Below are 14554 nucleotides of genomic sequence, written 5' to 3'. Positions count from 1 at the left end.
TCTTCTGTCTGATTCATTTTTTCATTTTTTTTAATCAAAGGCTTTAAGTGGGTTAAACAATCCGATATGACCTTAAAGGGGACCTACTGTGATTTTCCATATTTACTGATATGTACTGTATAATCTATTACCAAGGACTGGTGTTTTTTTGTACATCTAAAGTCACTGTAACCCACACACACACATTCATGCAGCATCATTCTTTGCCTCATACAGTGATGGATGCATTGTGATGATTGGGCTGGTTATGGGTCAGGTGGTAGAGCAGGTCATCTACCAATCAGAAGGCCCGTGGATTAATCCTTAGCTCCTCCTGTTCATGTGGCAAAGTATCCATGGGCAAGACTGCCCCTGATACACTAGACTCCGAACTTTAGATAAAATGACTTAGGTATAGACAAAAGCACCATAAACTTATCATATAAGCTGCTTGTTTCAAACAGAGGATAAAGACTGAGGCAGCACAAAGGCTCAGTATAAGACAAATAAGGATTATTTTGATCTGTGGATTGTACAAAGCTAATCTAATGGGTTCCAACAATAAAAATATGGAGCTGGAAATCAGCAGACATGTTATAGGTCAGGAAAATCCAAGTGAACACAGAGGTTTTTTGACTACTGTACTTCCTGAATAACTAGATTAAAATAAAAAACAACAAACAAAAACAAAACAGCCTGTTATCTGCAGCTTCCCGTCTCATTCCTGGTCCCAAACAATCATCCTTCCTCTATTTTCTCACGCCAGCCACCTATCGTAACTATATTTGCTCTTCTTCTTCTTCGGATGTATTTCTCATTGTCTGAGCCTCTGGCTAACAGCAGGAGCACATTCTTTTTATCTCCACACCTTCACATCATCATCTCATTTGTTGTTTTTAACACAGGACCTCTGTTTGGACATGACTCTCTCTCCATCCAACAACCAGAAAAGTAGATTTGCCGCAGCCGAACACATCCTCATTGGTACTAAATGAGGGAAATGACTGGACACATATCAGTTGATTACATTATATATTATAAGGGAACATTACAATATAAAGAAATGCCAGAGGGAGTCTGGAGTTAAAAACCCAAGAAGGTGGAGTGTATGAGCAAACTCTGATAATATTTTGATTTTAATATGTCAATGAAAAACTTGTACTGCTTAGCCATGCACTAACCTAAACCCCAGATTAAAAACACATCCCTAATTTTATTTGTTATTATTAACCCAGGGATGTCATTAAATGCTGGATTATGAGTCATGCTTCAACAATACAGCCTTGAATGAACATTTTAAGATTGCTGATGGCAGACATCTAGTTTAATTCTGCTTATGCAATAAACATTCAATTGCTTTGTTGCCCACCACGAGTCGGACTTTGGGATAAACTATCTGCTATTACAAGTCACATGAGTGTTCCAAGTCCAGGGCTAATAAGGGCTAGCACAGAGGTAAGCATAGTAATTACAGCTGTTTTTATTTGCTTCTGTTCTTTATTTGCTGGGCTAACATCTGTGAAGAAGCTGCTTGGAAGATGGTTTTTTTTTTAAGAAAATTTGAAAAAAAAAAAATGAAAGAAGCCACAAAAATCGTTTTTTTTCCTTTTTTTTGTTTTTTTAAGGAAGCAGCTATTCAAATTACCGCCTTGTCAGCCATATGTCCGAATAACATAAAAAAAAGTGCACATCTAGACTTCCTGCTGTTTCTCAACTTTAGCTTAGGGACTGCCAACTCCTCTTTGAGCCTCTTTCAGAGTGCCTCCTCGTTTCTCTGCCTTGATCTTGCCTCGTTTCTATTTTCTGTGTAATGCTGCATTCATGTCATATTAGAACGACTGACTGTCAGCTACTGGCTGGGAGAAATGTTATTATAAGCAAAACAGCACTTATAGACTCTTGTACTTGTCATCATGAGGCGCAGTGTTTAAATGCAGGAAGTGAACATGCCTGTTCTCTGTTGAGGCAGTCCACATTTCTTCATATTGACTTAACATATTATTAAGGATAAACATTGTGTGTATTTCTATGTAGTCCTGCAAGAATTATAAGATAAAGATTAATCCTGACTTGTGTAAACCTGGTTTCTACCTAAATAACAGAGATAGAAAAGTGACAAACCAAACAAATTATGTTAAGCAATAACCTGGTAATAGTGATTTTGTAACTGATTTCACAGTCTGCATGAGAGTAATGCTAGTATTATTTAATGACTCTGAAATATGGGCAAGGCTTACTGAAAATTATTAATAAAAGCGCCAAGGAGCCTGATTTCAGCTCACTCACAGGCTATTTCAAGCAGCTTTAACTGTTTGATTGGATCACAAAGGCTGAGTATCAGAGTGAAAGACTGGAGATTAGAGTGTTGCTAAAATTTGTGAATATACTTGGGGAAAACTTATCTTAATGGAGACCTATAATTTAGTTGAAGGAATTGGCAAAGGCGTTTTGTGCTATCCCAAGCCAGGCCGCCCAGCTTCTTGTGCCATCGGATCAATCAGTGACAATGAAACCTTTCAGGAAATGAATCAAGGCCTGGCAAGAGGAACCCAATGTTCAGCTAATTTCTGTTGTTCGATGCCATTGAGATCCATGAAACAATCAAGTGCTTTCAATAATGCAGGGGGGGAGGCCAGACAGCTAATGCTTCTCCAGACAAATGGCTAAGTTATAAGAAAGCAGCACTAAGTAGAACCCTGTCACAAATACCCACTCATATATCTCATAATTGAGATTAAGATCATCTGGGTGAGAAGCTTTTAAGCAGTTAGAAGTGTTTATTTTTGACAGGATGTTATCTAAAACTGTTCCTTTTCCTATGAGAACACAACAGCAGTGTCTAGTTGAGATGCTTTTACACAGCTGGAAATACTACTCAGTTAGGTTTAGGGCAGAGCGAGGCCCGAGTACAGACACAGGATGACAATGCACTCAATGCTTTGCAAGTTTGCCCAACGCACCGAAGAGCTCTGGTTTGAGACCGGAAGGAGACACAAATCCCTTTGGGGTCGACCATCCAGTACCACAGTGTGCCGCCTGGTGTGTGAATAAGGAAGCAGCTGAAAGAAGCATTATTCTCACATGGGTACGATTAACAGTGTAGCTTCCACACTATTCCAACAATTGTAGCCGATTGACATAACTTTTGTTATTAGACCAAGAGAGAGGCTCCATGTGGACATATGCAAAGACAATACCCTATAATGCACCAACTAGGGCTGGGCCATATTATACCGTTCACGGTAATACCGGTATAATGTTAGGCAACGATAGGAAAATAAAATATCGCGATAGAATGGGAGTAAAAACGCGCATGCGCAGTGCCTTTGTTTTCATACGCACATGGCCGATTGTTGAGTGAAACAGATGAACCAGAATTGGTTTGTAAAAATGGTGCAACTTCTGTGATGTGGAACTGGTTTGGTGTTTGTCCATCAGATACACAACAAAGCACATTTTTTTTGCAGAACATGCAAGCGGCCGTCGTTATTGTCGTATTTGTCGGACTAAGATGCTCTTAAATCTGGGAGTAATCTGGGTCCTAAACTCTGTATGCTTCAGGTCAAACAACACTGCAGCATCACTGAGCGTTAAAAACTGTCTAAATTCTTTCATCTTTAGTAAAACGATCAGCATTGCTGCTTTACCAGGTGTAACTATGAAGTTTAGCTTCCAGGCATCCATTAAAACAAAATTTATTACATTTAACGGAGTTAGAAGTTAGCAGGAAGCTAGCGGAAGTTAGCTTGCTAGTTTCGCTAGTTACCTAAGCATGATATAGCATGTTCTGACTGAGAGATTTCTGAAAAAATTCAAACGTACATCTCTGCTATCACTTCCAACATAAATGAAGACAGGAAACTAAACAGCAGTGACGTTTGTAGGGTTACTGAAGTTGGGCTAGCTGGTATATAATGATGTGCTACGTGATCGCTAGCAACACAGCTATGTTAGCATAACATAAACAGTGAAGCTGGAGGACGAACACTAACACTTTTCCACTTATAAAAGTTAGCTTGAAGGTTCCTCATGGTTAGAGACAAATGCAATCGCATGGCAGGATGCTGTAAACGGACCAAACTACAGTCAGGAGAACAACTGAGATAATCCATCCACAATACGAGGTTAGTCATTAATATACTGCAACAACATGGGAATAGAGCAGCTGCCAGAGAATTCAACATTAATGAATCAATGGTACAGAAGTGGAGGAAGCAAGAAGAATGAGTTTAATAAAGTTTGATTTATCTGACTGCTTTGTTTTTCTTAATGTGCCTTATAATCCCGTGCACCTTATGGTCCAAAAAATATGTACTGCACACTGCAGTTTAATGTTGCAAAGCACCTCTTTTTAACTTCAGTGGATATTATACATGGTTATGCTCAGGATATGTCAGCACATTTCTACTGGAAATGCCTTTTGGTTAAACTTTCAGCAAGGAATTTGCATTTGCACGGTTACATTTTTATAAAGCTTTAATGTACATAAAAACCAGCTTCTTGTTGAAGTGAAAATAAATGGAAGGTTGTCTTTTTGCGCTAGTAATGTTGTGGAGTTGTATTTTGTCTCGCATCAATTATATCGTCAGTTATATCGTTATCGCAAATTTTCAAATATATATCGTGATAAATATTTTTGGCCATATCGCCCTGCTCTAGCACCAACTATGTATGCCCCTTTCTGTCAGACTGAAACAACTAAAACAGGAGAGACTATTCACCTGTTTCTGTAGATGTCCAACCATGTATAATCCCTACTTTAAGGGATGTCCACACAGGAAGTGACAAGCGGCAACATGGAGACCAGAGACCTTTAGCAATATCGAATGAAAAGCCTGCTGGTGGAAGAGCAAAGGGGCTCCTCTTGACTTCTCTTAACTTCAGAGGCAAGCAACTGAAGCAACCACCAATACCTGCACACTATGACCATGATGCTTCCCATTTTTGATACCTTGAAATGATAATACAGCAACACTAAATCGTCAACTACACATACCCCCTTTTTTAACCATTACTAAGGCCCTATTTCCTAACACCACCTATACTGTCAATGTCAGGATAGTTTGGTCCCATTCTGCACCATTACATTTGAATATCACGTGAGTGTGTGGATGCTCTGTCTTCTACAAGCAAAGCTGCAAAGACAACAGGATCATTTTTTTTACATTACTTTTAGATAAATATGATTATTTTTGGCATCTGTCTTTAAAAGAGGTACATGACACACCCGAGAGTCGAGTGTCTAGGCTTGTTATCATGTGACAGGATTTTTCAGTTTAATCTGTGTTGGTTTAAGGGATGAGGTAAGCAGCTGGGACACTCATCCCTGCAATCATCAGATTACTCTGTCAGACACAACTAAAGGAGATTGGGATTAGTTTTCATCATAATCAGGATTCATCACTTCAATTCATTCTAATCACTGTGGAATAAATGTTTGAAGAGGATGAAAATCTCTTCTTACAATGAATAATGCAAAATGTAATTAGATTTTCACAGTGAGGACGTGTTAATTCTTCCAGTGCTGTAATTTAAATTTTACACATTACAATTCAAAATTCCTCTCTTTGCTTTTATCGTGTGGATGAAGCTGGGACACAGCACCTGCTGCCTGATTTTCTATTTTGTATTATTTCAAACTTTTTCCATCACTGCTTTCAGTTGCGTTCCTCCATCCATCATCACCTCTTTCCACACTTCCTTCAGGTCTCCCACAGACAATATCTTCCTTCATGCACTGCTTCCTTCTTCCTGTTCTCTCACTCTCTCAGCTTACCTGCTCACATTTCTTACTCAGTCTGTCCTTTCTTTGTCTTTCCCCCACGTTAAGCACTTAGCTTTGATTATGAAGATGACTGGAAGCCGCACACTTTGCACACCTTTCTATACTTTGTTTTTTCCCCCCTTTCGTCAGTAGATGAAGTCACATCCTAACATCTGTATGCAGGCAGAGACGTTAAAAGCTTGCCAGTAGGGTGCAGTACCGGGTGTACTTTTCTGATCAGATTTTCATCAAAGAGTCAGTCTTTCTGAGTCAGAGCCAAAGACACAGAGTCCCTCTGCTCTACTATCTGCTCCTTCTGGCCATCTTTAGCACTTTTTACCACTCTCTCCTGGTTTATCACACTCGTCAAGACAACAATCTCACCACTACCCCAAAATTTAGGCTGTAAGCAGAATTGCAAAATGCATTTCAGTTCAGATTGTTTTCAAGAAGGATGGTGTCGAGACTGGCGAAGACTCCAAAATGGATAAAAGCTGTTGAATGCTCCTAAAACATGACACCTGACTTTAACTTACACTTCATTTATTTTCATCTTCTAAACTTTCAAAAACTGGTTTTCACATCCAAGCTCAATCACCAACAGGCCTTAGATTTAAACTTTTAATTGTTTTCGGCAGCTACAATGGGAAGCTAATTATTCCCATTTAAGGCTTTTTGATATAAAAGATATTTCAACATTTAAAGTGACCTTTCGAGTGTTCTTGGCTCTTCAGCCTTAACACCCAATGAACATCTCAACATGAAAACATCTTAAGATCTCCAGGTGAAGGCCTTTGCAAGGTTGTTTTAATTTTTATTTCATGTTATTTAATTTTTTTGAGTATTGAGTTCATTTTATTCAAGTTCTTTTGTCACGGAGCCTTGAAAGGCAAAAAGAAGAAAAAAGGTTTTACAGGATGCTGGCCAGTGCTGGACACTCCACACGAATGCAGCAAAACCCTGCCAATTATCAGACACCCTACAGCTCACCTGGTGGAATTTACACCACATGCACAGAGGCTGTGCAGCCTGGGTTCAATTTTGCAGGCCATGTCCTGCTTGTCACCTCCCGGCGCTTTCTCCTTTACTTTCCTGTCATCTAGCTGTAACCATCTAATAAAGGCACTCTCAAAATCTTTCCTAAAACATGAAAATACAGATTTCTGTACAGGTGTACAGCAGCTGCTGCAGTATTTCAGTCACTAACAGGAGCAAAGTTCCTGCCAGAGCTCCACTTTGAAGAAGATTTACACATTATCCCTTGGAGAATCCGTTCCATGTATTTTCAATAGAGACGGGTCAATAATTCTGCTGCTTGGGAGGTGGAGGACAGGATATTCTTTATTGCAGTGGTAAGTTCTAATTAGCAAAGGTTAGCCAGCTATCTAAGATCACTCATTAGTTTCAGGGTCATTAGAACTTTTTTATTAACTTAAACTTCACTTCATTGCACAACAATACTCTTGAGATTAAAAATCTCATTTGCAAGAGTCCAGAGGTCATAAGATCAAGACTGAGAAGTGAAAAACTTCAAAAGCTCGATCCATTTAAAATTCTCACCAGTGTCAGTTTAGATGACCCAACAACTGACAATCTGAGTTGCTGTGGAGAAGGGATTTCTGCAACCGGTCAACAGGACTTGTTTGAAAAGGGTTGAAGAAGCATGTCCACATGCAGTCCTATACTGTAAGAAGTTTAGTGGCTTGATCTGAACTGCATCTGAATTAAAAACTGGTAAAATACTTGAAAGGCAGCAGAAGAAAAAACGGTTTTGTCACATAATGGTGGGACATTATGTAAAAAGTCTGAATATACACTCTAGTCTTCAAACATGACCATTGTATTTTATTCGTACATGTATTAAAGCAACCACTAGGTTGTCAGTACCAGTGTTGGTCAAGTTACTTGAAAAAAGTAATCAGTAACTAATTACTGATTACTTCCCAAAAAAGTAATCCTGTTACTTTACTGATTACTTATTTTCAAAAGTAATTAGTTACTTAGTTACTTTTTAAAACGTTATTTATCCCCTAAATAGGTAATAAAACAATAGATCTTTCAGCCCAATTCTACTTTTTCTGCATAATCCATCATATAAAATGTAATCAAATGAAGGTCTCTTTGTAAAACTTATTTTATTAGTTTTAATCTTTTAACTTTATGCATCAAGCAAACATTAAATTATATGCAACATTCTCTGACTGGAAGAAATTTGTTTAACATTTTAACATTAAACCCATTTTCTGCACATTCCAGCACATAAAATAAAATAGTTTTTTGTGTTTGCACTCACTCTTTCAAATAGATGCACGTAAAACACAGCGGAAACTAAATAAAATCAAAGACTCAGCGGTCCTGTTGCTCTATTTTCACCTGTAAAGCAGGAGTGGGGCAGGCACGTTTAGGGGGTTTTTCGCTGTAAAAAGAGGTTTTCTTCCCACGCAGTGAAGAGCGGATGCTAATGTTTTTGTCACTTTTTATGGAATCAAACTCAACATAAGGTTAGTACTTCCACGCTTTAAACGCTGCACGCTCATACTCTCTCCCGCACTCGTTATATTATCCATTGTTGATCTGCACACAGCTGATGCCACGAACGTCGCACTCGCTTACGTCATTGTCATGAGACACTCTCGCAAAAAAATCATGGTTTTAGTAACGCAGTGTGCTTAAAGTAATCTAACATTAATCTATTGACCTGTTTTGCAATTGTAATCCCTTACTTTACTCGTTACTCGAAAAAAGTAATCAGATTACGCGTTAGTGCCCATCTCTGTTCACTACACTCTATAGCATTTTTTTAATACTAATACATTAAAATACCAATAAAAGGCCTCACACACAACTGCACTGGTCAGAGCGAACACTTTGATGCATTTAAGGGAGGTTTTGTTTAATTGAAAGGATCATTTCTGAATATGCTGAGTGGGCTGTTGACAAGGTCTCCTATCTCTAATGAATTCATTTTCAATTCAGACGACAACACTAGAAAATGCAGACAAAGTCAAGAGGCGGAATGCTTTGTAAGGTCATGATCTTATCTACAGTATTATTTTCTGTATTCACCTGGCTGCCTCTCGCTTTAAAAAGTATCTTCTTTGGCTACTCTAAATTGGAAGTTACATAATGTCTATCAAGTGTTCAGTTGTTATAAAAATATCTCTCCACATAATGTACCTGGATGTGGGTAGTGGGAGTTTAAGCCTGTCAGTGACTCGTCTAGAAAACCTCGCTAGGTGAAAATGAAGAATTAAAGGTCTGTAATCCTACCAACTGTGAAAATGAAAAACACAAATTCTTCTGTCTTCTGCTTTAAACTTCACCTGTAAGACAATATAGATGTTTGTTTACTTTGGGATGGAATTTAACTTGTTTGTAGCAGGGAGCACATCTTTTTTCTATTAGATTTGCACCCTTGCTAGTAGTGTGTTTGACCCTCTTTGCCCTAAAAACTGCTTTTTAGACTCAATAAACATTCCTCCGAGATTTAGGTCCATGTTGACAGGGCGGGTGCTCTATGCGATTTGACTGTGACAGTCATTTGAGTACAGTGAACTCATTGTCATGCCAGAAACCAGTTTGAGATGATCAATCGATGATCAAAAGATGAAATCGAGTCACATCAGATTTTTCCAATCGTCTATTGTCCAGTTTTAGTGAGTCTATGTGAACTGTAGCCTGAGTTTCTTGTTCTTAGCTAACAGTCGTGGTCTTCTGCTTCAAGGTCCGATGTGTTGAGCATCCAGATATGCTCCAACTTTGGTTGCCATGAGTGATTGTTTGAGTTAAAGTTCGCGACAGTCTAGAGTGTCTTGTTTCTGACTGTTTCTGAACCCCGGAGATAGTTGTGCAGGAAAATCCCAGCAGATCAGCAGTTTCTGACATCCATGCTACATTCAAAATCACTCACGTGAACTTCCTTTCCATTTGAACTTCACCATCTTAACCATGTTGCCATGACTAAATGAAGTTGCTGCTAGATGCCTGATTAGACATTTACATTTATGAGCAATTGAACATGTTTATTTAAAGCATAAGCCTGCAAAGCAGCTTTACCCAGCAATTTTGCAACCATACACCGACGGTCATTTAAAGCATCACCACTACCCACATTCAGTCATCTTCACTATCACACGCTTTCAGTCCTCCAAGGCTACCTGTTGTCCATCTATCCATGAGAGAACCCTGACCTTCAGGTGAATGAATGGGACCTTGTGTAGCAGCAATGAAATAGAAGAGGATGGTGAACTGAGCGACACTCATAAAAGAAATGGATCTAAGAGTGATGGTGAGTGAGAAAGAGGGGGGTCAGTTTTCAATTCACTGTCTCGCTCATGTTGAGAGGATAATCAGTTCAGATGATACCAAAAGCTTCTAATTTTCTCATTATTATGGCTGCCAATAAAGATTAATGCAGGAAGCTTGCTATCAGCTTTCAAAACATAAAAAAAAAATGAGGGGGGGGGGTAGTTTTTTTTTTTAATGCCTTCAAACATTTTATACCTCACACATTGATACTCTAATGGCTGAATCGGGGCAATTTTAGAGTTCAGTTACTGGCCAAAGCACATTTTACATGCAGACCAGAGCAGCTGGGGATCAAACCTCTGACCCTGTGCTCTACCTCTTGAACCACAGCCACACTGTAGCCAAATCCACCACAGACAAATAGCGTGTGGGCAAAAAATGTACTGACGGCCGCCAGCGCTACCCCTGACCCTTCTAGTAGTTGCACCTATAATATATATTTGAAAATCAAAGCTTACTTCCTTCTTGAGTTAATAAAACTTGACCTCTGACCTTGAGGCCAAGTTCACCAAGGTTCAACCTCATTTGAGATTTTTTTATAGATACACTTATGGTATCCATTTGAAAATCCTTGGAGACATATTTATCAAGTTTTTGTGTCCACAAATTTTAGTGTCCACTCTGTCCACCCACCCACCCGGTGTGGTGACGACAATACCCAATCACCTTTTTATGACTAAGGGATAATAAAAAAAAAGAAAAACAACAACAAAAAAAGAAAAAATGACTCACATATGGTTATTCAAAAGCTTTACTATGGTGACACACACATAGGCTCATACCGTCATTAGTATTATACTGCCCACTTTGTTATCAGCTTTAGGACTCAAAGTAGGAAAGATTAAACTATTGTCTTCTTACAACGTAACCACTTTGCACTCTTTAAGTAGCGCTCGCTGTTCTTATTAGTTTTACTGTTTAGTTTTATGACATGATCCATACATCTAACGCTTGACAAGTAAGAAAAAAATAATCCTCCAGATTTGCTGTGTGTGGTGAAGCATGGAAATGCTCACTGAACTTGGAAATGGGTTTTGCTCTCCAGTCTGACTTCTGCCCACACCGCCTCCCTCTGCTAATAAAAAAGCGCTTAGCCTCACAAGCCTCGTTCATTCACTGCCGAGATGAAGATGTAGATTAAGGTGTATACCTGCATGTAAAGAACTGATTACTCCTGAAGTGTCAGCGGTAATGAAGAAGCCACTTAAAGGAAAATCCCACTTGGTGAGATCAGTCTAAAAAAAAGAAATCAACTGTGAAGATCTTTGGGATATGGGCTATACTTATGCTGGTATCAGGTTTTTGGGGCTGTAATGATGTGCAGAATTATCTGTTCTTTAGTGGGGCTTCATCATTCATTTAGAGACTGAACGTCATAAGCTGAAGATACAAAGGAGATATGGCATCAAGAAAAAACTGAGTTTAAGACACCACTTCTGCATCGGCAGAGTAGCGCAATACCCAGCAGGTGTCATTTTCACAGCCTCTTGTCACTGAGCAGATTTATACACATGCACACAAGCACAACAGGTCTGGCACTATGAGTAAAGTGAGAAGCCCTGAGGAATCTCCCTTCTCGCTTGTTTTTCCTGCATAAAACAAGGTTGCAGAAACAGTTTTTCAGCACTAAGACACTTCAGGACATATTCAGTCTCTGAGGGTGGAGGGAACACCACCGCTCAGTTCCCTTTCAAGCAGAACGCTGACCCCAAGTGTCCTGAACTTTCACTCTTTTACTACAGAAGAAAGTAAAAGTTGCTTCAGACCACATGACTGGGTGCATTTCAATGTAAACACCAGCACAGAGGAGGGAAATGAGTCTGCTGACATATGACAAAGGGATGGCTGTTTTAAACCTTATTTTTGTACAAGTGAGAAAAGTTTCCAGTCTGGCAACAAAAACAACTTGGTTAGATTTGGAAGAAGATCTCAGGGTTTGGGTTAAAACACGCATTTTCAAGAAAAGTAACCTCACTGGCAGGATCTTTAACATCTTACAGAGCCCATCTGGGAGAAAGCATCAAAGGCAAACTTGAACCAATTTTGTGCACAGCCAAAACTTCATCTAAAAGAGGCCACAGCAACTTTCCCCCCCCAAAAAGACTGTGAGACAAACTTAAATAAAGTAAGTGAAAGACAAGTTAACGACTAAATGAAAACATGGTTCAGGTGTCTGTGAAATATTACTTTAGAACATAAAGAAACCCAACTGAACTGAGATTTAAATCAGCCTACATTTTCTGCCATCTGGCTGATATCCACTCCTGCAAAGGTCGCTAATAAATCTCACTGCATAGGAACAGAGTTAAATAGCAGCTCTTTAAAGTCATTCACAGAATTGTGTCAGGCTGAATAACTGCATAATGCTGCCTCTTACACCTTTCAGGCCACTGTAAACATGAGTGAGATACTCTGCTGGCCAATTTCGGCTTATATTTTGCTCACGTGTTCCTGAAGCAAGCCTTTCCATTCAGAAGCCATCTCTGAAATACTTCCAGGTAGGGCTGGGCCATATCATACCGTTCACGGTAATACCGGTATAATGTTGGGCAACGATAAGAAAATGAAATATCGCGATAGAATATGGGTAAAACGCGCCTGCGCAGTGCCTTTGTTTTCATACACACATGGCAGAAAAAGCATGGCAGCGACGGAGAATGAGGAGGGCGAAAGTGGATCATTGAATGAAACGGATGAACCAGAACTGGTTTGTAAAAATGCTGCAACTTCAGTGGTGTGGAACTGATTTAGCTTTCGTCCGTCAGATACACAACAAAGCACTATTTTTGGTAGAGCATGTTATCCCGTGTGCCTTATGTATGAATTCTGGTTGTGTTTACTGACCTCGAAAAAATTTTATGTGGTACACGGCGCTCGAAAATCTGTCAGATGTTTTAGTACGACTTTGCTAAGCTACAAACCCGCACCGCTTGAACTGTCAGCAAGGAATTTGCATTTGCACTGTTACATTTTTATATAACTTCAATGCACATAAAAAACAGCTTCTTGTTTAAGTGAAAATACATTGATGTTCTGTTTTGTTTTTTTGCACTAATAAAGTTGTAGAGTTGTAAAGTATTTTGTCTAGTGTCAATTATATCGTCAGTTATATCGTTATCGCAAATTTTCAAATGTATATCGTGATAAATATTTTTAGTCATATCGCTCTGCTCTACTTCCAGGCAGCTATTTTGAAGCCGTTCGGTCACACTGACATAAAAACAGCAGTAAAATCTGGTTGGTTTTTATTAAAATTGCACTTCTACTACACTTGCACATAGTTTCACAACATTGCAGACAGGATCTGTGCTTATCCAACCAGAACACTGAACAAATGCTGCGCTAATTTGCACTGTGGATTTAATATGCAAAGAAAAAGTAAAACAAAGTATGTTTATTAAACTATAAAGGGGAGATAGTCATGGCTGCCACCACACAGCTGAAAGTAGTGTGAGGCTGTAATGTTCGCATGTGTCCGCATAACAACCAGATTGGTTGATATGTTTTCCCATTTTGTCTGTTGATGGCTCGCTGGAAGCAGATAGCCAACCATCATTAGCACTTCAGAATTCTCCCATAGATTTCTAATCATGATTTGCTGAATGCCACTGGTCTCCAGTAAAGTCCAGAAGGCTGTGGTAATGCAGAAGACTGACTGGTCACAAATTTTGGTGGTGTAAGCCACAAACCTAAAGTACCAGCACCAAAGTAAGGACATTAGGGGGTGACTCCAGAACTTAATTCAGGCCCTGGTCCCTGCAGTAGTTCCTCTAAAGGTTTTTTGTCTATAAGCAAATTCCCTGCTCAATTCTTTAACCTTCCTGCCTTCTTGGGACCTTTTTGTGCCACTGCTATGTGTTAAATGGCTGCCATTTCCACTGTGTTCAGTGGAATATAACCAAACTTGCCACAGGATAGTTTTTACCTGTCAATGTTAATATTCCAGTGTGAATTCCTTAAATCAGCCTAAAATGGCTGAGCAGCAGAAATCCCCACACCCATCACCCTGGGGACCATTTTCTGCCCATTGACTTCCATTATAAATGCTATTTTTCAACCCCAAATTATCATCATATGATTTTATTTTTTCTTCTTTTCTTGGATGTCAATGAAGACTCAGGGCCTTGAAGTTTTAATTTTTAAATTGCAAAAAAAATGCAAAAAAATAATGGCAGGTCAAAATGTATGTTGGTGCCAATCTTTGGTCCATCTAAAGGCCTACTTATAATGACAATCACATATTACTTCAACTGGTTTTTTGTGGAAATATTTAGTTTCGTTTTTTGGTTTTTGGGGCTTATAACACAGGGCGCTCATGTAATAACACTGGGATTTGAAGGGTTAAAACAACGAAAATATAATTAAAACTTTACATGAATATTTCAGGGAGAAGTAGTTTTACAAGGTTGGCTAATTTAAAGTGGAATAAGATATGGATATATGGTCTTTTTATGGCGTGGCTGAGAATGGTCCCTAGGGTGATGGGTGTGAGTTTTTTAAAGG

At 39.1% G+C, this 14554-nt stretch overlaps 1 protein-coding gene across 1 annotated transcript in view; it reads right to left on the bottom strand.

Annotated features, from left to right (window-relative positions):
* man1a1 (mannosidase, alpha, class 1A, member 1) overlaps window positions 1-14554 on the bottom strand; it is a 172325-nt gene that overhangs the window by 71284 nt on the left and 86487 nt on the right. The gene's annotated exons all lie outside the window — the stretch shown is intronic.

The sequence above is a fragment of the Aulonocara sp. 'chitande type north' Nkhata Bay genome, linkage group LG15, assembly GCF_057382095.1.
Source record: "Aulonocara sp. 'chitande type north' Nkhata Bay isolate Kocher_YH1m ecotype deep benthic linkage group LG15, A_spYH_male_GT1.1, whole genome shotgun sequence".
Classification (NCBI taxonomy): Eukaryota; Metazoa; Chordata; class Actinopteri; order Cichliformes; family Cichlidae; genus Aulonocara; species Aulonocara sp. 'chitande type north' Nkhata Bay.
Note: the sequence above shows the minus strand (reverse complement) of the source record. Positions and strands in the feature narration are given on the sequence as shown.